Source organism: Heterocephalus glaber, unplaced genomic scaffold (genome assembly GCF_053883595.1).
Source record: "Heterocephalus glaber isolate CG9 unplaced genomic scaffold, H.glaber_assembly_v1.0 deba00000071, whole genome shotgun sequence".
Classification (NCBI taxonomy): domain Eukaryota; kingdom Metazoa; phylum Chordata; class Mammalia; order Rodentia; family Bathyergidae; genus Heterocephalus; species Heterocephalus glaber.
The window spans coordinates 1,733,676-1,756,703 of NW_028258137.1; the positions used below are offsets into that span (position 1 = coordinate 1,733,676).

The following is a 23,028-nucleotide window of genomic DNA, read 5'->3' on the forward strand; positions in this document are numbered from 1 at the left end:
CCGGTGGGGCGGGCGCACCCACTGACTGACAGCTCGCGCCTCGGCGCCTCCTAAGGACCCGGCTGCTCGCGGGCGGCGTAGTCGCCGCTGCTGCAGGTCGGACGCCGTTGCCTGCTGCCGGGTCTCCCGCCGTACGGACGCCGCTGCGGTGAGAAGGCCGAGGCCTGCGCGGGGTGACAGCGGGGAGCTGCGGGGCGGGCCCGGGATGCTGGGGCGTGGGCGTCTTCGAGGGGTGATGGACGGCAGCGCCGGGCGCGGGGTGGACGGGGTCCTCGCGGACGGGCCTGGGAGGGCGCGGGGTCGGCCTGCGGGGGCTGTCCCGGCCGGTGCGGGCCGAAGCCGCACCCGGCTGCTCCGCGTGTCCTGGGCAGAAGGCGCCCACTCGGGATGACGGCTGACAGAGATGGGGCTGTGGCCCCGGCCACCCCACCTGTGCTGTCGCACACAGCCCTCCACCCTGATGGCCAGGGGCACAGGCTGGTGGGGCCCGCGGTGTGCCTGTGGCTTGGGGACTCCCCCTTGGGCCCTGGACTGAAGGGTGTCCAGCGCCTGGTCCTCAGGGGCGGGCCATGGCCCCTTGTGCTGGCTCGGAGTTTGCGAGTGTTGGGAGACTGGACGTGGGAAGATGGCAAGGGGAGGAGGAAGGAAGAAGTTTCTCGGGGCAGAAGCACCAAACTGCAGAAGGAGCGGGCACAGGTGAGGCCGACGTGGCCGTAGCTGTCTATGGGTCGGTGTGGGAGCAGGCTGACAGCTGTCAGGGCCTCTCCAGCCGTGCCATCCACCCTGTAACCCAATGCCACTGTTCAGACCCATCCCACTGGAGGCAGCAGCTGCCCTACAGCCCAAGCAGGGCCACAGAGAGGGCCATGCTTAGCACTGTATTGGGGACCGGGGCTGTGAGCACTCTTCCCACCTTCTCTGACCCTTCAGGGGAAGCACAGTTCCCCACTGTCCAGGGTCTTCCTGCCGCTGACCTTTTAATTTCCGCTTTGTTCAGAAATAGGACTGCTTGCACCTTTGATGTGCAGCCAATAGGCTGTTGAAATCAGCTCAGTGAAAAAGTTGACTCATAAGATTTTCTTTTTCCATCCAAGAGCTGCAGGGGCTCTCGAGACTCAGGCTCAGGCCATCATTGGCAACGGCACAGTCCCTCCAGCCTCTGGCTCCCTTCTGACGCTCCTTGCGACGTTTGTCTTTAGGGTGGCAGCGCCACTTCCTCTGAAGGGGCATTCGTATTATTTGAGCATGTCATAGCTGAAGGCACTGAGGAGCCACCCACTGAGATGGATAAGTCACAAGCCATAGGAGTTTGCTACAGCGTTCCATGACGGAGGGGATGCTCCATAGACAGTGGCTGTTTCTTTCTTTAAGACAATAACTTTGTTTCTCCAAAAGTGGTTGCTTTATAGGAACCCCAGATGGCTCTAAGAGGGCTGCTCTTGGGGGTCCTGCTGTGTGCCTACCTCTCCTTCCCCCCTCTTCCTTTCCCTCTCCCCCATCTCCACCTTTATTTTCACAAAAGGAAAAGGATCAGGTTAAAAGAAATACCCACAGCAGAAACCCTCAGAATGCCAGCCAGCATCAGGAAGGGAGGAGTGAAGTGGCCCTGCCATGATGGGCCCCGCCTTCCTATCCTACCAGGTGCTGTACCCCACCCTCTTAGCTTGTCTTCATCGTGAACATGGGAGTGACAGGCGTTGCTGGCCCTGCTGGCCCTGCGTCGGATGAGGAGGCTTGAGACCGGTTTGCCCTGGGTCCCTTCACTGTAGGAAGCAAAGCCAAGTGTTAATCCAGCCACTAACACCAGATGTCGCAGCCTCTCGCCTGGGGACGTCAGGTGGATCTGGGTGAACCGTGGCTCCCACTGGGGGCCTGGTCCTTCCCCACCGCCCTCAGCACGCCCTCCCTCATCCTGCCCAGTGTCTAAGCCAGCCTGGCCAGCCAGCGTGGCTCACCCTTCCGCTTCCACAGCCCACACACCAACTCAGATTTGTTTACGGGCTTTGGGCAATCTAGTAGGAAGCGCGATTGCAGAGCATGTCTTTGCTCAACAGCTGGCGTTTCCACATTGTGCAGGTGTCTTCAGGCTTGTGGTGCAAGAGAACAAGGCCATTCCGGAAGAGGAATGTTGCGAAACTTGAGGCGCTGCCTGGGAGTCGTGTTTGCTTTAATCAGGGCTTTATACGTGGCAGTGTGTGGGCCAGACTGGCACCCTCTCCCACCACAGCCCAGGGCACAGCTACTCTCAGGGCTGAACAAGGTTCTGTCCGCCCTCAGGGTCTGGGCAGCACTGCCAGGACCTCGGGAGGCTGCCCGGTATATGTTTCAGCAGGTGAAGGCACGAGGCAGTGACAGGGCGGCCTGGGGACATTAGAAGTCTGGATGAGCACCCCCAGGGGCTCCGGCCTAGGGTACGGTGTTCCTTCCTGGACAGCACCATCCAATGAAGGTCACAGGAGAAGAGGAAGTGTATTTACTGCACCTGCTCTAGTGGTGACTGGATGAGGGCTGGTGAGGGAGAGAATCTCGGTGCCAAGGTTGCAGAAAGCTCAGGGCTGCTGTAGATCAGGACAAAGACAGTTAGAAAGTCCTGGGTTGAGACTGTGTCCCACACAGCTTCTCAGAACCCTTGGGCTGAAATTCAGACGTCTTCCTTTGATCTGCTAGGTGACTGGGCAGGTGCCAACTGACTTCGCCTGTCCTCCAGCCAGCACTTATTGCTCTCACTCGCAGAGACCCTGCCCTCTTTCTAGGCCTAGCCCAGTCTACCACGGAACCTTTGCACTGGCTGTTCCTTCTGCCACATTTTCCCATGGCTACCTCCCTGTCATCCAGGTTCCTGTCCCAATACCATATCCTCCATGAGACCTTCTCTAACAATCAGTTATGTCCCTTTTCCTCTAGTGCCAGCCCACTCAATCACATTGCATTTGTTTTCTTTGTAACCGCATCAGAATCGACTTTTTTTTTTATTGAGGATGCTTTTATTATCTGTTCCCTGTGTACTATGCATCACTGGTGCCTAAAACAGTGCCCAGCATATAGTAGGTGCTCAGGAGATGTTTGTGGAAGGCGCAGTGCTTCTGATGGTGAGACCCTTTCAAGGTGGGAGGAGTCGCTGCCTTGGTAGGTGCTAAGTTGGCTTTCTTCTCCTGGAGACAGTGTAGGCTGCTGGCTGACACTGGGCAGGAGGATTCCAGCACTCTGCAGAGTGGAGCACCAGGTGGCCTTCCCTGTTCATTTCCTGGGGCAGCTGTAACAAAGTGTTACAGCCTGGGTGGCTCAGAACAACAGAAATTTACTGTCTCAGAGTTCCTGGGACCAGGAGTTCGCAATTAGATGTGGTAGGGCTGGATCCCTCCGGCCTCAGAGGGTGACGTGTGTGCCTCTCTCCAGCCCTGGGCTCTGCCTCAGAGGCCATGTGGCCGTCCTTTTCCTGTGCGCCTGGCTGCACATCGTCTCTCCTCCCTGCTTGTGCTGCTGTCCCCACTTCTGAAAAGGGCGCAGATCCGACTGAGTGTCACCCTCCTTCAGGGCAGCCTCGTCCTAGCTCACTGTACTGTACAGGCCATTTCCAAATGAGCACATTCCCAGGTTCCGGGCTAGGGCTTTAGTGTTTATTGCCGGGGTACAGACCAACCCACGACAACTGGCACCTTCAAGACCCACTGGCACCTAGGGGACTGGCAGAAGGTGCTGGTTACTTAGGGGTGATGGCAGGGATTGAGTATTTTCGTGGAAAGTGTCCATGACCCTTCCAGCTTTCCAGGGATCATGTGCTATTCGTGTTTCACAGACGAAGTGATGGAGTGATCTGCCCGAGGGGATGAGCCTCTTAACTGGCAGAGGTGGCTGACCGGTGGCCTGATACGTCCTCGCTTTCCCATTGCACACCCGTGGCTCCTGCCCTTCCTGAGAGGATGCGATGGCATCTACAGGGCTCTGAGGCATCATTTCCTTCCTGGGGTTTTTTGTTTTTTTTTTTTACCGGGGATCGAACTCGGGTCCTTGCACTTGCGCAGCAGGCGGTGAAACCACTGAGCTAAATCCCTGGCCCCCTGGGTTCTTTCTTGACGGTACCCTTGTAGTGGAGCCATCGCTCCTTGGTGCTGCCAGCTGGGACCTCTAGCTGCTTCATGGAGGAGGCCCTGATGTCAGGAGAAGCCAAGCCCACTGTGCCATCTGCCAGGGCCGGGCTGAGGTGCTGAGAGCCTTAGGCTGCAGCTTTCGGTGCCGGCAGGGAGTGGCCCCCAGGAGTCACAGAACTTCCCGAGTTTGGGGTGTGGTGAGCAGGCAGGGGATGCAGCAGCTGCCTGCATGCCTGGCACCTCTGCCCCTACCTTTCCTTGCCCTTGATCTCACCTGGGCACCCCGGGTGCCCCTTGGTTTAATTCATTTGATGTGCTTTTGACCCATGCAACTGGTACCAGATTCAGATAGTACAAAAAAACCAAAACAAAAACGCCAGTGAAAGCAGTTCCTGCCTCTGCCTTTCCTTACTGGCCCCAGCATCTCATCCCCCGCTGGCACCTTCACTGCCAGCACCTCGGTCTCCTTCCCAAAACCCAGCATTCTTGTAACGCCCCAGTTGCCACCGTCGGCTTCCACGCAGTGGGCTGTGCTGTCACCGCTGCCCTTCCTTCCTCCTGCCTTTCAAGGCCTCCTGTCCCTCCAGTTCAGAGCTGGTGACAGCACCCGGCTGTGCAGCCTGTGAGGCAGGAAGGTGCTGCTGGCACATGGGGACAAGTTTGGGGACAGTGCTTCTGAGGGTGTGGCTCTCAGAGTCCGCAGTCCTGCGCGGGGAGGTGGCCCCCATGAGGGACAAGGACTAGGGAACCCCTGGGGAGGTGGGAGGCAGCCCTCACCAAAGCAGGCCGAGGTGGCTTCCAGTGCTGTCCCTGTCACAGGGAGAAACTGAGGCGCGGAGAGGCAGAGCCATCAGGTTGTCTCTGTGCCAGGCTCCTCTGCTTCCCCTTTGCTGCCTCCCTGGGCTGAGCACAAGTCACCTGTGAGGTCCCTGGGTGTGTGCCCCAAGACCAGTGCTGGGTACAGCATGGAGCCCCTGCCGGGCTGTGCCAGGCCACCCTCTCCCTGTGTCTTCTGAAGGCCCAGGTATCTCCGTCCTCCTCCAGAGTGATGTGCCCACATCCCAGCTCCCTTGGCCTGTCCCTTGGGCCTCTCGTCCTCATCCTTCTGGCCAGGCCAGCCTCAGTCCTGCCGACTCATTCCACTGCCTCGCCTCACCTGCCCTGTCACACAGCATCGATGAGTGCTCGGCAGAGGGGGAGAAGCAGCCCTGAAGGCCCGTGGGCCGCCTGTGCCCCAGCTCTGGGCTGGCTGTAGGCTTGTTGCTGATCATCGGAGCCAGGGTTTGGGCTCTTCTCTGAGGCTCTTCTGCAGGTCCTCTGCCTCCTTCCTTCCTTCTTTCATTTCTTTCTTCCTTTCTTGTAACAGCGATTGAGATACGTTTTCTATGTTTAAAAATCCACCCAATTCAAATGTAGAATTCAGTTATTTTTAGTAACTTTACTGAGTGGTTTGACCATCACCATTTAATTTTAGAGCATTTCTATCACCAAAAAAGAAAACCGCCCACATCACCCGTCACTCTGCCCCTCCCCAGCCTGTGATGACCTTCGTGATCAAGGCATCGTGAGAACGAGGCCCTTGGCGCCCGGCTTCCCCTTCAGCTCCCGCTCTGTGCTGTGTATCAGGCCTGCTACCTGTCCGTCACATGGGCTCTCGTCATTAGTCCTGAGAAAGCAGCACCTTCGCCTCTCCGTCTCCAGCACCCACCTGCCGTCTTGCAGATAGCCTGTGGCTCCCGGGTGGGCAGGCCAGTGACAGTGCTACCGGGCATCCTCAGCACCGGCTGTGGCAGCCGCCTCCAGAGCCAGAAGTGGGTGGCCAAGCTCTGTTGCACTTTGGGGCTCTTTCCAGCAAAGGCAGAGCAGGATGCAAACTAGAGGCAGAGAGGAGGGAGATTTTTTTCTCCTGACCCCGACCCCGCTCTGGGCAGCACGCACCCGGTGCAGACCAGATCAGATGGTCGGTGACCTCCTTTCTACCAGGTGTGCTCAGAGAGAGGTTTTCCTGGCTCTGCATCCTAGCCAGGCATGACTCAGAGCGGATGACTCACAGCCGCAAAGTGGCCGGTAAGCTGGGGAAAGGCGGATCTGGGAGCAGCAGAACAAGCGGCAGATGGAAAATGCCAGAGCAGTGTGCTTAAAAAGCTGCTGTTAAGCTGGCATGCTTGTGCCGGGGGCTTGGGGGCCCTCAGGGGCAGGGATACAGACCCAGGGTGCAACGAACCCGACAGAGCTGCAGGAGAACCAGACCCTGGGTTCATAGAACACACCAGGAAGGAAGAGGGCCGTTACAGGAGACCAAGACAGTGCCAAACCCATGGCCCCTGAGCCAGTGTTTTCACCCTAAGCTATCAGAAACGTAGGAAACGAGCTAATGAAGCAAAGTGAGTCCAGTGCCCTCTCAGCTCTGAGAGGCAGATGTCACTTGTCGTTAGGATTAAGATCTGGGGATGTAGCTCAGTATTTCTGCCACCTGCCTTGCAAGCACGAGGTCCTGAGTTCGATCCCCAATACCAAGAGAAAAAAAGATCACCCTTAGAATCTCAGAGCTCAGCGTAGAAATAAAGATGGCTTCATTTGGCCTCTCTGTGGAGGAAAGAGGATGCCTGTCATCAAATCGGATATGAGTAGAATGAACAGCTCATCCCTGCTCTGGGAAGGAAGCAGCGTCCCTGGCATTACTTCCTGCCTGGCCAGGGAGCTGGTAAGGGGCCCAAGGCCACACATGGCTGGGGTCAGGGAGGCATGGTGTCTGGCAGTCCTGCTTCTGTCCAAGCCACACTGCCATTTCCAGAATGGAAGTGAGATCCTGATACTGCCCGGATCCCTCTCCCGCTGCTCCTGGGATATAATCCCAAGCCCTTAACCTGACCTCCAGGACCCGGCCCCAGTCCTCCCTGCCCCAGCTCCTGCTGTGGCCTTGCACACCCCGAAAGGCTGCCCTGCTCTGCCCCTGGTTGGGTGGGCTGGGTCCATGCCCTTGGCAGGGCAGTGCCTTCATGGCTTCCTTGGGCTGCTAATCAGAGTCTCCTGCCCTCGAAGGTGGGGGAGCGTCCTGTCCATGTCCAGTCCCGCTCCACCTGGCCAGAAATTCAAGGTGAACCACTAGTGTGATTTAACATTTTCTAGCAGCCACACTAAGCATGTGAAGGAAACAGGCAAAATTAATTTTACTAATAGATTTTATTAGTAAAATAAACCAATACCTCCCAATATTACCACTCCCACACACAACCAGCATACATATTATTGACATACATGGCTGTCCCGACTGGAAGGTGCTCTGGCACATGGTGGGTTGAGGCCAGGGACCCTAGGCACCCTGCCGTGCACAGGGCACGCCCCGCTGCGGAGGGTCGGCCTAAAGGCTGTCCGCACTCCTGCGAGGAGCCCTGCCGTGGTCAGTGGGGCCGCACGGCTCTGGCAGCTCAGAGCTGCCTCAGTCATGTCAGGAAGGTGTTGGGAAACTCCGTAGCTCACGCAGACCCGACTTCCCCTTCTCCTCTCTCTCTGAGCTTAGATTCCCAACCTAGCAGTTCCTTTCCTCAAAGGGCAGGCTGGGTGGGATCTGCCCCCAGCGAGAGCGCCGAGAAGAAAGGAGCAGGCTGCACTTGTGAGCTTCCAGGGCACTGAGGCCGGGCCTCAGCAGCCCCTGTAAGCTCTGGAGGCCCCTCCTAGGCAAGGCAGCCACAGGTCCCCTCTCTTGTCACTCATGCACATGACGTCTGTCAGCCCCACTGGGCCCAGGCTGCTGAACAAATACCGTGTGCCAAGCCAGGACTTTAGTGCACAATTACAGGCTTCCGTTCTTGTCCACGGAGGCCTCCCAGAATAAGAGAACTGTGCTTCCATTTCATTATGGGTAGAAAAGTGGTTGCTCTGTAGGTTTTGGTTCTAAGGCTTCAGGGAGTCCTTCCAAATGTCAGCTGAAGTCGTGCTAGATGAGGGACTGTCTTCCTGACTCCAAGTAGGACTGCATACTGCTGCTTCAGACCCCTCACGCCTGTCTCTGCGCCATCTGTCCCCACTCCAGGGTATCCTCCCCCGCCTGCTGGTGCCGCTCCTGCCAGATCTGACCCAGAGAACACTCTTAGAGCCTCCCTAGGCAGAACAGCGCCCCTCCTGTGCCCCACCAACACCCGCACCCAGAATCACAGCTCTCCTCCCATGGCTGGGGTGGTTTCGGTGTGCACCTCCCAGATTAGGCTTGGGAAAGGAAGGCTCATGGCCTGCTCTGCTCTGCATCCTCAGGATCCCCCCCCGTTCTGATTCCACAGCAGGGCTTCACCAGTGCTTGTCAGATGGCCAGCCTGAGCTCCGCAGAGAGTGCCTGTTGCCTGTCTCTCTGGTGCTGCCCCGCCCAGGTGGGGGCAGGGTCTCCTTCACCTCTGGCAAGAGATCCCGCGCACTGGGCGCAGAGGCCAGGCCAGGCCGGGAGGAGCAGCTTTCCTCGGCCCGCTGGTGACAGTGGGCTGAGGTGGGGTGGGGGCTCCCATGCAGCCATTGTGTGACTGCAGACCTGGCTTCACTGTCACTTTGCTTCTCTGGGGCCCAGTGACCCACCTTACAACTGTCCCCACCTTAAAGCTGTCCCTGTTGCCCTGTGTGTCCATCCCTGTTCCTTTCTAACCTGTGTACAAGCCCCACCCATTTCCTGGAAGCCTGGAGTCTCAGCTAACCCCAGCATATTGGGATTCCTTTTGATCAGAACAAAGTCTAGGATTAGTTAGTGCACAGCTGTTTGTTCCCCCTCCTTTGGAAGCATCTTTATGTTCTCATCATTATTTTAAAAACCACTCGGTTTTTTCTTTCTAGCCCTAAGTAGCTTCTGTGAAAAGCTAGCTAAGTCCTCCTTGTTTGCCAGTCTCCCCGGAAGTGGGAAGTAGAAAGCTTCTTCCGATGGTTTGGGTAAAGCAGTTTTCTGAGCCAGGTGTTGCTTGTGTATATGCCCAGCAGGAGCCCTGTGGGCCGGGTTTCCCCGTAGAGTTGGCACAGTGTGGGGAGACTTTATCTGTGTTCTTCAGCTTGCACTCGAGGACAAAATGCAGGGGCAGCTGTATAGAGAACAGGTTTATGTAGCTCACATTTCAGAGGTTCAGTCACCTCGCTGGTCTGGCATTTGGTGAGGTGGCATATCGTGGCAGGAGTGTGTGTAGGAGGAAGTGCCCCCATCCTGAACCTGAGCAGAAAGAGGGGTGAGCACAGCCCCCCTTGGAGAGCAGGAGCCATTCCAAAGACCCGGCACCTCCCAAAGTTGCCACCCTGGGGCCAAGCCTTGGAGGCATTCGGAATGCACCTGAGCCCAGCGTTCTCTGTCCTGGCTCTGTGCCCTAGAAACAGCGAACCTTCCTAGGCCAGAGGGGTCCGCACCCATGGTGTGGGGATCGAAGGTGATCCTTGCTACTGGAGAACTAAATCATGCTGGGCCTGAGCATCAGTTTGGTGCTGGGTGTGTGCCGACTGCCTCTGGCATTAGCTGTAATTATTAGTCACTGAGCAGTATGAGATGCCAGTGGAAAAGTCATGGCCCAACCCAGCATGCTTCCTCACTGCCCTGCCCTGGGCGGAAGTGGCACCAGGTTGGCCACACAGCTCAGGGTGTGGCCGTGTTGGAGATCTGGAGGGGCAGCAGGCCTTCTCTAGATGTCTGACAATGCCATTCTTTTATTCAGATTCGGGGAGAGAATTATTAGGAAAACACGATTGTACGTAACTTTGGCAGTGAACGGTATATATGTCTTTAAAATGTTTAATAAAGGAGACTTCCCGTTTCTCACCTCAGACACTCTGAGGTCACGGATGCCACCACTGGGGCTGGCAGGGGGACCCTGCCCCATCCTTCTCTCCTCTAACATCTGTCTCTGTGTCTCAGTGTTTGCGTCCCCCACCCCGGCTCTCTGATCTCTAGAACGACCCAGCAGGGACAGTCTGATCAGAGGTGACAGTGAGAAGACACTTCCCTCCATGTCATCCTTTGGGGAACACCCAGGCTCCAAAGCACGTTTGATCCGTACATTAAAGCTGAGAGTCTGGCATAGCATTTTGGAAAGATTTCCATGTCTGCAGCAGCAAACGAGGCAGCAGGGAGCTGGGGTGAATCGCTCCAGGGAAACCATGTGCAGGACATAGCCCCGAGGAGGCGGAGAGCAGATGGCCGTGTGTCCCCATGTCCCGGCAGAGGAGCCAGGGCCTCTCCCTGGGTCTCCTGAACTGTGGGATGGGGCTTCCCTGGGCCATGGCCAAGCAAGGGCAGTACGGCTCCTCCTGGGTCATGGGGACCTCGCTCTCAAGGATGAAGCTGTGGCCCTACGCTCCCAGACAGGTTGCTGTGCCCTGTGCAGGCTGAAACCGTGTGTGATTGACCGGGACGCCTTCAGACATCCCCTTCCCCGTCTGTTTCTGAGCAGCCCAGATGGTCCCACAGAAGGCCGCCCTGGGTCGGCCCCATTCCGTGCCCTTGGCCCAGGCCCTCAGCCAGCCCGCAGGGAGGCACTGGGTCAGCGGTGCTGGGGTGGAAGGCACGGGGGCCCAGGGCTCGTGCAGTGCAGGAGTGTGAGGCACCACCCCCTGTCACCCAGGGCCGCCGAAGTCTTCTCGAGGTGACTCAGAGCGGCTTGTCCCAGCATTTTCCTTCCTCTGCCACTGCAGCTCTGGGACCTGTCACTCCCCTTCCGCCACCAAGGGCCACGCTTCTCAGGACAGCAGCGCCTTTGCTGTGGCTGCTGTGCCCTGGGCCTGTTCCTGTGGGGGAAGGCGCTGCCACACCCAGCACACCTCTGCTCCAACCTGCTGTGCTTTCTCGTCCCTCGTGGAGCCCCTGAGGGGCAAAGCAGATGGCAGCAGCTGCCCAGGCATGTTCTGCTTTGGTCCCACGAGGAGGGGCCAGGAGGTCAGTGGGCAGACAGCTGCCCACACCTGGGAGGGGCCAGGCGGGCTGTGGTCCGAGAGGACGGAGGTGGGTTCGCCTGCAGGCCAGGGGCTGAGCCCCGGGGGTCCTGCCAGGATGCGTCCCAGGGCCTTTGCCATGGTCTTCTTGCCTCAGTCTGTCACCATGCAGTGGCACCTTTGAGGCTTCCCCTTAGATCTTTCGCCCGTTTCAGTTAAAAACAAAACCCTGCCGAGGATGTGGCTCAGTGGCATGCTGCCTGCCTCACAAGCACAAGGTCCTGAGTTCAATCCCTGGTACCAAAAGAAACCCCTGCCTGGCCCGAGCCCATTCTGCATACACAGCCCCTCCTGCCCACAGATGGGAGGAGGGCTCCAGCCTGCCTGGCCGTGCACTCGGGACTTCCTGGCAGAGGCGCCTCTCCTCCCCATTGTCCCCCATCTGCTGGCCCCGTAGGTGCCATTGTCCTCGTCCCTTGCCACAGCCACAGCTGCTGGAGTCGCTGGCCGGTCCCCGGGGTGGCTGGTGAGAGGGTGAGGTGACTCGCCCTCTCAGGAGCCTGGCTGTCACCAAGGGCCACAGCTCAGGGCATCCAGGCAACAAGGGACAGCGGAGACCTGGGGGACAGGCGGGCTTGGTGCCCAGCCAGGGCCTGTGCTGGGCTGGGTGAGGGGCGGTGCAGCCAGCCTTGCAGCTGGGGAGTCTGGGGTCTCAGCCCGCCTTTCTAAGGAAGTGGAATACCATGTACTCCGCCTTCACTGTGGCCTGCACCTGGCTGCATCTGCCTTTTTACTTCTTTTTGATGACACAGTAAAATTGACCCCTCTGAAGTACATTTTAAAGCATACATGCAGTGGTGTAACTATTGCCACATCCAATTAGGAAACTGTTTCCATCACCCCCAAACTCCTCCCGGACCCCTCAGTTCTGATGCCTTTCCTGGCAATGCCCGCCCCTCCTTGGGAGTGTCCCAAGGATGAAACACCACGGGGAGGTGCCGCAGACACGGGTCACGGAGCTGTGCTTGTGGCTGAGTGCAGGCCTTCTCAGGTGGAATCCGCCCTTGTGGAAGGGCTCCGAGTTGTTTCCCGTTACGGTTGCTGTAGACGTGGTGTGCACTTTTGGTGAGTGTCGTTTTCGCTTACTTGGCTTGGATTGATGGATGGATGGATGGATGGATGGATACACACCCAGGAGTGGGACTTTGGGGCTGTTAGGCGTCTGCCCACTGTGAGAAACTCCAGGCCTCCATGCATCCCAAGAGCTCTGCATGTCATGTGGAGACACCCAGGATGGGGAGCCCAAGGCCTGCGCCTCAGGTGGCTGCACGCAGTGACCTCCTCACAAAGAGCTGAGTGGAGATAAAATGTGATGCTGCCGTGGGAGGAGCAGGAAACAGCCGGGTGGGCAAGGTCAGCGCCCATGGGTGAAGGAGGCTGATGCTGCCTGTGCCCCCGGGGAGGAGGGGTGACTGTCCTGGGCACCCAGGGTTTGACACGCGTTTTCCATCCCGGAGGCCTCCTGTTCAACTGCTGCCTTACGTAGGATATGTTGTTTGCGTTTCTGCTGCTGATTTCTATCTAATTCCATTAGGGTCAGAGAACATGCTGTGCATGATCTCTATTGCTTTGGATTTGCTACGGGTTGCTTTGCAACCTAGGACCCGGGCGCCTCGGTGAACATTCTGCGTGCACCTGACACTCGTCCTGCCACTGTTCGGTCTCCGGCCTGTGAGCACCATCGACATGCTGTCCATCCTGGGATTCCTCACCTCTTGCATGCTCTTGCCAACTTCCTGTTCAGTAGTTCTGTAGATTACATGAGTGAAGTTTTAAATCTCCAGCTATAATCAGATTTGTGTCTTTCTCCTTTAGCTTTTTGCTTCCTGTATTTTGAAACAGTGTTAGGGCCACTTGTTTAGGGTTGTTACAGTTTCTTGAGGAATTGACATTTTTGTCTTAATGTTTCTTCTTATTCCTGGTAATTTTCTTAGCTCTGATACATACAGCTTTATTTTGATTAGTGTTGCCATAATACAGTGGTGGTGAACCTACAGCATGGGCTATTTGTATTACTGTAAGCTCTAAAAGGTTTGCCATCACTGCCATAATATATCTTTTTCTTTTTCTTTTATTGCTAATCTACTTATATGATTATACCTTGAGTTTTGTGTAACCAACATATAGAAGGTGATATCCTTTTTATCTATTCTAATAATCTTTCCATTTAACTGGTGTTTACACCATTTACCTCTAATATAATTATTTCTATGTTAGGATTTACCTCTGTTATTCTTTTATGTTTTCTGTTAGTCCCCTCTATTTTCTTTCCTCTGTTTTCCCTTTCCTGGATTCCTTAGGATTATTTGAATGTGTTTTAGCATTCCATTTTAATTTCCTTGTTGAGGTTTTTACTTCTAGTTGTGTGTGTGTGTATGTGTGTGTGTGTGTATAGAATTCTGGATTGAGACCCTTTTTTATACTTTAAAAAAAAAATGTGTTCTGGGCTGGGGATTTAGCTCAGGGGTGCTGCCACCTGCCTCGCAAGCACAAGATCCTGAGTTCGATCCTCGGTACCAAAAAGACAAAAACCAAAAAACTGTGGTTCCTTTCTTCTAGCTTCTCCGACTGTTGTCAGCAGCCTATAGTCGCTTGAATTGTGTTCCCTTCCAAGTTGTGGGTCGTTTTCCTCTGGCTGCTTTTAAGGTTTGCTTTTTGCCTTTAGTTTTCAGCAGTTTCATTATGGCACGAGGGGTGGGTTTCTCTGGGTTTATTGAGCTAGAATCTATAGTTTTACATCCTTGGCTGGATTTGGGGAGTTTGGGCCACTGGTTCTTCATTGTGGGGTGGTTACTGCCCCCCCCCCGTTCCTCCTGTCATGCTGGCGGTGCATGGATGGGTCTCCTCCCGCTGTCCCAGGGGCCCACTGGGTTTCCTGTCTGGGGTCAAGTCAGGTGATTTCTGCTGACCTCTCTTCACCCACCAATTCCTGGCTTTGCCACCTTCATGCCTCTTTGGAACCACTGAGTTTTCCATTTTTAATTTTAGTTTTTTTCCATTTTTAATTCCAGTTTTAATTCTAAAATGTCCGTGTGGTTTTTCTTTCTTCTTTTCTTTCTGAGATGTTTCAACCTTTCCCTGGTGCCCAGAAGACCCCCTTACTTCTTGGGGTCTTTCTGATGACCGCTGTTCATCTCAGGCGCTGTGCTGTTGCGTCTTTGCCCGTGCTGTGGAGGGCTCCCCTGTCTCCTTGCAGGCCGTGTCATTCTGGATGCTGTGTCACGAGACCCAGGTCTGTCCAGACCTCGGGGATGTTGGAACCTGCACTTCTCAGGAGCCTACAGTTAGGGTCCAGGGTCTTGCTCCCTGTGGCCTCTGTGGCCCTCAGACTCAGCCGCTGCCCATGCTTCCGTCTATCTGTCAGGCTCCTCCCGTGCGAGCTGCTGCCCCACTGGGCCGTGTCTCGCCCAGCCTCTGCTCAGGTCTGCACCGGGAGGCTGTGTCTCCTCACACTGGGCTTGGCCAGGAGCTCAGAGCCACTCTAGGGGGCTGTTTTCCTGAGCCGCACCTCTCCACAGGCTTCCTGGTCCCATGTCCTCCCTGGGTCCTTCTGGGATAGGAGGCCCCAAACAGCACGAAGCCCCGTGTCCACTCGGCTTTCTCCCACTCACACCCACGGTGCAGCTTAATGGACAAGCGGATGCCCTAAGAGATCAGCAGCAGCGGTAAAACTAACAGTGCATAACAATATGCTGTAAGGAAACTGTCACTGTCTTTTGCTTTGGGGCCCATATTAAGTAAAATAAGGATTCCCTGCACACAGGTGCAGTGGTCTGATCAATCGCTGGCCGGCTGCAAGTGAGTGGCGGGCAGGTGGCTGGCGCAGCGCACATGCAGCCCTCTTGTGCAGGGCGGGATGGGATGTCACGAGGCCCCGTCACAGTTCTCAGGGGAGCACTGTGAACTGTTTATTTCTGAAAGTTTCTATGTAATATTTTCAGACTGCAGCTGACTGTGGGTACCTGAGCAAAGCCACTAAAAGGGGGGACACTGACCTTCCTGTCCTTGGCCTCCCTCTGCAGCTGACCAGGGTCAGCTTTGCTCTGCTGCTCCTGTGACTGAGCACCCTTGCTGGCCGAGAGGACGGGGGGATAGGGGCTCCACCAGCTGCCGGGGGCCCGCTCCGGGTCTGGGCCCTGGCACAGAGGGTGCACTGCTATGTGGCCTGCTGGGCGGACCCCAGCGAGCAGAGCAGACCCGGGCTGGGTGCACTCAGGTGGCCTTTGCCTTGTGGTCCTCTTCCCTCAGCTCCCACCGTGGCTCCCAGGGGCCCTGGGAGTCAGAGCTGCCCTGGGGTGGGGCAGGGCACCCAGCTCAGCCACAGGGGAGGCCTCAGACAGAGTGACAGGGTGTGGATGCGTCTGGCCAGGGGAGCCATGGTCGCCATGGGAAGGAGGAAGGTAAGGTGAACAACCAGGCAGGTGTGAGTGTCAGTGCCCGACAGGTGGGCTCACATCAGGGCTTCCGGGCTCTGTCCCTGCAAACGCCTGTTCCAGCATCCCAGGGTGTGAAGGCAGGAAGCCCCCACTCAGGGCTGGCTTCCAGGGGCAGGGACACAGCTAGAGCGTCCCTAATGGAAAGTTTGGGGTCCAGATGCCCCAGGATCGAACACCTTGGGGCACCCATGTGAACGAGTGGGAAATGCTACACCTGGCCTGTGTTAGGTCACAGCCATCACAGGTACAGAAAGAATGTATAGAGTTGCGTTCGTGCTGTATGTACAAGGCACATGTGTGAAGTAAACGTCTGGGCCCCAGCCCCAGACCTCATCTGTGTGTATGCAGATCTAAGATCCAAGCTATGAAACACTTCGGCCCGAAGCATTTCGGATATGAGACGCCCTGTGTTAGAAAAGCTGCAGATGGAGAAGGGGAGAAAGACTTGGAGTCTTTACTGGAAGATCCCACGGTTTGCATCCAGGAAGTACCACCGTGGACCTCCTGCTGTGGAGTCTGACCTGGCCGTGTTAGAAGTTCGTGTCTTGGCCGGGGATTTAGCTCAGTGGTTCCAGCACCTGCCTCACAAGCGCAAGGTCCTGAGTTTGAGCCCCGGTACCAAAAAGAAAAAAAGAAATTAGTGTCTTTTACTGGGGGGCAGGGTTTGGGTACCGGGCCTGTTTTGTAGCCCAGGGTGGCCTCAAACTCACAATCCTCCTACCTCAGCCTCCAGAGTGTAACGACCACAGGCGTGCGGCACCACACCCAGATGGCAGTGAGCACCGTGAGTGGAAAGTGCTCGTGCGAGCACACACTCTCTCCCTCCTCCCTCACTGGCCCCTCCTCACTCTCCAGAAGGCAAAGCTTCTGTTTCAGGCATCGTTGCAGCCTCAGTAAGACCCTTCCACACTCTCTCTGTCACTGGGTCTCCACCTGTGTGTGTGTGTGTGTCCACACGCACGTGCACTGATGGGCACAGATCAGCTGAGGACAGGAGTGGAGCCCGGGGGTCCGAGTTCTGTGGCCTGCTGACTCATGGGTAGTGCATCCTTCAAATGCCTGATATTAACAATATCTAAGCCAGGCACTCTGGGAGGCTGGGGCAGGAGAATCACAAGTTCAAGCCCAGCCTGGACAACTTAGTAATTTAGCGAGACCCTGCCTCAGAATAAAAAATAAAGGGCTGGAGATGGAGCCGGAGCAAGGGCCCTGGGTTCCCTCCCCAATAGCACACACACAAAAATATTTAGAATTTGGTACAGCAGGCTGGCCACCTGGCAAGTGTTTTCTTACTGACTCCTTTGTCACAGCAAGTGTGGAAGGCAGGGGACAGTCAGGTGCGTCCTGTGCTGTCTTCACCATGCTGTACCCACAGGGATGTGACGGCCCCTGTCTTGCTGCTCAGTGCCATTTCATCTGCATCTAATGCAGAGATTTCTCACCAGGCCGTGCTATCATTGCTGCTCCCTTTCATGTTTTAACAAAGTGGCAGAATTAACGCAGCGACACTTCCATGCTGCCCCTCCTGTTGCACGTTAAAATTATTTTCAGTGTTTTGCATTATAAATACGGCTGCATATAGGTTTGTGGCACATTTGCATTGCTGCCTTGGGATAGAGGAAGCAGGTGGACCTATAGAGCCGTCGTCAGACATGCTTCAGTGTGAGGAAGGATCTCAGGGACTGCAGCTGAGCCAAAGAACACGCTGGCAGGCTGTGGACAGCGGTGTAGGCAGAGGGAGGAAGGTGTGCGTGCTGGGAAACCTCATCCCATGCTGGGCCGTGCCACTCTGAGCAGACCTGAAAGCCCTGTGAGGCTGTGTTGAGTACTGGCCACGTCCCATCTGTATTTGGCCACTGGAAATCTGCATGGGCAGCTTGACCGGCTCCAGATGGCAGAGCACCTTGACTGCCAGCCAGAGGTGCCAGGTGTCCCAGGTGGGTGGTCCAGGCACCAGTGGCCTTCACACAGCAGGCTTGCTACTGCTTGCCAGGGATCCCTGAATGCAGGAAGGTCAGCTGGTCTCCTCCTCAGGGACACGGATGTCCTCCGTGCCTGGCTTTGTGCTCCAGCCCTGCCCAGGGCTGCAGGAGCAGACCAATCCTGAGAGGAGGGACGATGGTTTGTTCCCATCCTGGACGCCAGGGCTCTCTGGAGAAATGCCAGGCCCCCACTCTTGCAGGGAGCCTCTCCCTGCCCAATGGCCAAGCACTGTTTCTCTGCAGCAGTGGTCTGGCAGAGCTTGTCCCCAAAGAATGGGACGCTAAGTCAGTCTCTGTCTACATTACATCCAGCTGTCCCCACATTGTCAGCTGTGTCCTTGTGTTAAGGAACTGCAGCTGTGCACCAAGGGAAGCTCATGCCGGGCAGTGACTGCGAACATTTAGCTTACAGTAGAACCAACTCCGAAAGGTGAAGATTCATGGAAAATACCTTAAATGAGGCCTTAAACTGGGGCTCAGGAACGACTCAGCTGTCATCTGTGACTGGATGTACATAGGCAGGGTACAGTGTGTGCATCCGATGCCTGTGGGGGCGACTTTTGAGCTGGGTCTGGGCAGCCTGAGAAAGGTATGGAGCCAGAGTAGCTGCGGCCTTTGACGCCATTCCGTTTCCCTCTCTCCTCCCTCAGGGATTGAGCTCCAGGGCCTCCTGGGCTTTGGCAGCGTGGCAGTGCACGGTGTGCTCTGCAGCTGAGCCCAGGGAGGATGCTGTGCGTGGGGGGCACTTGTGTCTTCTGTGTTCCCAGCATGCAACACGTCAGAGCAGTTTAGAAATGGGCCTGAGGCCGCAGTGCCCCACAGTGCTCTTTGTGGACAATTCAACCTTCTGGCTCTCCCCCTGGGTTAGGGACCCTTATCTCCTGCTCCTGTGAACTGTGAACCAGTGTAGCTTCCTCCTTCTTCCTGGAGCTCATAAAGCAGGGGCTATCTTTAGATATAACCGTTAGGATGTTGCACTTGGGAAAAGCCACACAAAGCTTCATAAATGCTATCTCGGAGGGAAATAGCAAGATACCCTAGGAGCCCAGTGACCTCTCCCTGCCATGAACCTGCTAACGAGCACATGTCCACCTTCACTTCCGGCTCCCTTGGACCAGACCCACAGGGCCATGGGGCGAGGGGGACCACCTTGCTGCAGCCACCTGGAGCCGCCTGAAGCGGCCCGGTCCCTTGTCACCACACAACTCCTCAGTCACAGGCCCTGCCTTGTCTCGCAGGCTCTCACCCCACCATCAGCGTCTGCTTTCCCTCCGCGCCCGTGTGAGGCGACAGGACCCCTAGCAGTGTGGGTGGGGTCAGGGCGGGTATCTGGATGCTCTGCAGATCCCCAGCTCTCTGTTTTCCTTATGTCCTTTTTCAGTATCAAGTGTGTATTAAAAAGCCTCCAGCAGGTTTGATAAGTTTTCTAACGTGCGAATCCTAAGGGCTTGCTTTGCGCATAGGGTAACAGAAACCAGGGCCTGGGGTACTGTGCCGTTGCTGCGGAAGGCAAGCTGGTCACCCCTTCCAAGGTGTGGGCGGAAGTCGTCACCGCTCTGGTTGCTGCTTTTGTCGGTACATCTGAGCGTCACTGCGGAGCCAGCTGTGGCTGTTAGCGTCCTGCACACCTGCTCAGGGCCTACGTGCCGTCTGCCCGTGTTGTGCTGGGCAGCTCCTTGCCAGCCCCTCGCTCATCACTATGTGTTGTTCTAGGGCAGAAACCGGGTTGTCTACATCCTGCCTGGCAGGCAGAGGCACTCAGCAGTTCAGCGAATGAGTGGATTTCCAGTCAAGATGCCTCTTTCGGACTCAGCCAATTGCTAGGACCTTCCTGTCTGTCTGGTCCTGATTGGGTCACTCTGTTAACTGTCCCTCTCAACGTCCCATCCCCCTGCTGTCCATCAGATGTCATTTACATTCCAGTCTGAATAAGTAAGAGAGCTGCAGTAAGAGCCGGAGTTGGCCTGTGGGGTGCAGACGTCTGTCCTGCCCACTGGCTCGGGCAGATGCCACTGCCTCCCCACAGACCTCAGACCGCGCCAGCTGCCGGCTGTGAGACTGCACAGCTGGGAGAGGTTACACTCCCTCTTGCTTTACTGGATTTCTTCCATCCTTGTTGAGAAAATGTGCAGTAGCATCCCCTACATGTGCCGATCATCATGGGTCACTGCTGACCCTGGCACTGTCAGAGGCCCGTGTCCCGGGGCCTTCCCCACCTACCCACAGGTGTCCGCACAGCACCATCCCTCCCAAGGGCTCCTCCTGCATCCTGTGTGGCATTGGGGTCCAGGTGTGTTCGCTCCTGGAGAATTCGTTGAGCAGTGTGACTGTGACCCATGCAGTTTCTTAAGAAAGGGGGACAGGGCCGGGGATTTAGCTCAGTGGTGCCGCTGCCTGTCTTGCAAGTACAAGGTCCCAAGTTCAATCCCCAGTACCAAAAAAAAAGAAAGAAAGGGGAGAGCAGCTCATGTCTGTAGACCTGGCTGCTCCTCCTGATATCCTGTTGGGAGCATAGGTGGGACCTGCTGAGTTCAAGGATCTCACAAAAACAACAGTGCTGAAGTAGGCATTTCGCCATTCATCAGTCCCACGGGGCTCTCTGCCTGTCCTCAGAGCTGTAGTGAGTCTGTCAGGCCCTCTCCAGCCCTGTGCTGTCCCCGCTGTCCCCCAGTCTGTGAGTGTGGCGGTGCTGCCCACCTCCGCACCTGCCCTGTGCCCTCCCTGCATCCCCAGCTGCACAGCGTCCCCACACCTCGTCCTCCCAGGGACCCACCCGACACCAGCCAGCGTCTGCTCCACAGAACCTGCTGCTGAGCGCAGGATCGCCCCTCGCCCTTCTCCCCTCTCCACGGCCCAGTAGTGGGCTCCCTCCAAGGTGAAAAATCGCAGCTGTATCCCGAAGTGTCGGGCCCGGCCTTTCAGACCCTGCTGTGTTCCAAGCTGTCTTTGCGTCGCCTCAGCAGGGCTGGGGCCCACCCAGGTCCCCCTCTCCCGAACAGCTCAGTGCGCACCCTTTTCCTGATGGCCTCCGTGCTCAGGTGGGCACTGCGTGTGGCCTTCCCTCACTCTCTGTGCTTCTGAGCTTCCTGCGTGCTCCCATTCACGAGCCCGGCCCCTTTCTAGCCCAGACCCCTAGGAGCTCCAGCCCTTCGCCGACAGGTCAGACACATTGCCGGGAGCACCTTGGACTCAGGGTAGCATGAGGGCCTGAGGTTGAGATTGTTGGCCCTGATTGTCCTGGCGCCCCCCTCACCCCCCGGGACCCAGGGTGTATTAAGGAGCCCCCTTCCAGGGCTACTTCTCCACACTGCCCAGTTCAGGTCACAGGGCTCAGGGCCTCAGAAGCCTCTTGGGTTCGGGACACGATGGGAATGAAGTAGCTCACGGAGCCCCGCTCCAGCTGTGGTGCCTCAGCAGGGTTTCCGGGCCCACCCATGGGAAATGCCATGGCCTTCTCGGTGTGGCCCCTCTCCCAGGGTGACCCCCTCCATCTTTACTAAGCAGAGATTGGCACGGCCTTCCAGATGGGACTTGTGGTCCTCTCTGGGAATCTGTCTGCTGCTGGGTGTGCTCTGGGCGCTTCAGAACCACCTGTCTCCAGGCCCTGGCCCCCGTGCCCAATTGCCCGGTGTGTGGATCTGTTGACAGCTCTTCTGCACAGAGCATGCTGCACCTCTGCAGAAAGCACGGTGGTGGGAGTTAGCTGAGCCGCCAAGTGCGATCCTGTTTGCCTGGAGTAGGCTGTCGGCCCACTGGGTCTGGAGCTCTGGTGTCTCAGCCCTCAGGCAGCCAAGCAGAGTAACTCAGAGTCGCACTGATGTGCATTACTGGTCCAAAGGCTAGTAAGTGAGCCTGTAGATTTTCTCCTTCCGGGCACAGAATAAATGGGCAGCAGGGCGTTTCCTGACAAACTGCCAAGGCACCAGGAGGTCGTACGTGGCATGACCAGGATGGGGTGGGGTGGGGTAGGTGTAGCAGCCGGCTTCTTTCTGGGCTGAGCTCCCCTCAGAACCTCGGGCCACGAGACTCAGCAGCAGTCACTCACTGAGCAGGTGTCCTGCTGGGCACTGCCTGGCCCCAGGATCCCCATGGGAGGGGAGCACACACAGCTCCTGGCCCGAAGGGGCCCAGCTTGGTGGGGCATCAGCTAACAGGGTTCACCCGGGCCGGGAAGCAGTGCTGTGAACAAGTGCAGTCCCAACACCCAGGGGCCAGATCTCCTCTCATTGCTGCTTCCCAGCCAGCACCAGGAAAGAGGCCACGCTGTTGGGACCAGTGTCCCTGCCCACGCCGTGGGGACGGGTGGAGCTGCCCCTCCACATCTGAGACCCCGACATTTTTCTCTTTGCCAAAGAATGTCCTCTGCAGATGTCTAGGATGGTGCTGCTGTATCCAGGGACCCGAAGCCCAGGTCCTGAACTTTCTCAGCAGAAGAAGCCCTCCTTCCCAGCAGCTGCAGCTGCACGTCCTGGCCCTGAGGCCCTCTGGGAAGCCAGGGTGGGTGGTCTGCGCCACAGCTGCTCAGCAGCCCGGCAGGGACCTCTGGTGTTGGAGGGCAGGGCGCCTCTGGGGCACCGAAACTACTGTGTGCCCAGGAGTCAGGAACCTAACCTCCACCTGGTCGAAGCTCCAGCTGGACAAGTGCCTGCACCAGACTGATTTCTCCTGCGCCTTCACGCTTTTGAAGAGTCATGAAAAGAAGTAACAGTTTCAACACCTGTGCATTTTTCAGAACCATCTCAAAGACTTTGTCATTACAATGGTCAAAGTGCATTTCTGACTTATTATCTGGAAGAAGTTACTTTGCAGGTGAATTTGTCAGGGCCAAAAGAATTTTAGATCCCAGCATGTTTCCCCTTTTAACTTCAGCAGCCACAAAACTTCACTAAATCCTTTTCCCAGCTGCAGCGATGGGTTTATTTGATTCCACGAGTCTGTAAGTTGCCCTTGAACCATGTTGACAGGCAGACCTTCAGCACAGCTACCTGAGCATGCTGACATCTGGGAGGAAAAGGACACCTTGACATTTCCTGTAACCTGACGTGTTCTCATTCACTGAACAACTATTGCTTCACGGGCTCAGACACCCAAAGCTCCCTTCCTGGTTGCCAGGCAACGCTGCTTGTCTCACAGCCCACAGTGGCAAGCAGACCCCCTGGCCGGGAGCACTGGGGCTGTGTGGCCAGGGGCCGGGTGGCCCATCAGGGGCCAGGTCAGGAAGGATGTGTTCAGTAAGCACTGGGGCTGGGAGAGGAGCCACTGCACCTCCGGGGCTCTCTCGCAGGTGGCTGGGCACACTCGGAAGTGACTCCTGCCCCCTCACCTGCACCCGAGATTCTGGCGAAGCCCCCTTGGAGGTCGGTTGGCAGCATAGCACCATTCAGGGCATGGGAGGGGGCTCCGTCCACACAGGGCCGCCCGTGTATCGCTGTGAGAGAAGAGTGTGGTGCGTGCAGACTAAAGATTGAGATTTTTTCCAGCTCTGAAATGGTAAAAACAAAAACAAAAAACTGTACATTGATGGAGACCAGAAGGGAATACACAAAGCAGAGAGTGATTTTTGTCCTCGAGGTGGAA

General features: G+C 56.7%; 1 protein-coding gene across 6 annotated transcripts in view; it reads left to right on the forward strand.

The window, feature by feature from the left end:
• Positions 1–23,028, forward strand: part of Kiaa0513 (KIAA0513 ortholog) — a 45,932-nt gene continuing 22,904 nt past the window's right edge. For all 6 annotated transcript variants that reach the window (XM_087199620.1, XM_087199712.1, XM_004842729.3 and 3 more), the window contains exon 1: positions 1–148. The gene's annotated coding sequence lies outside the window, so the exon portion shown is untranslated. The remainder of the gene's footprint in view (positions 149–23,028) is intronic.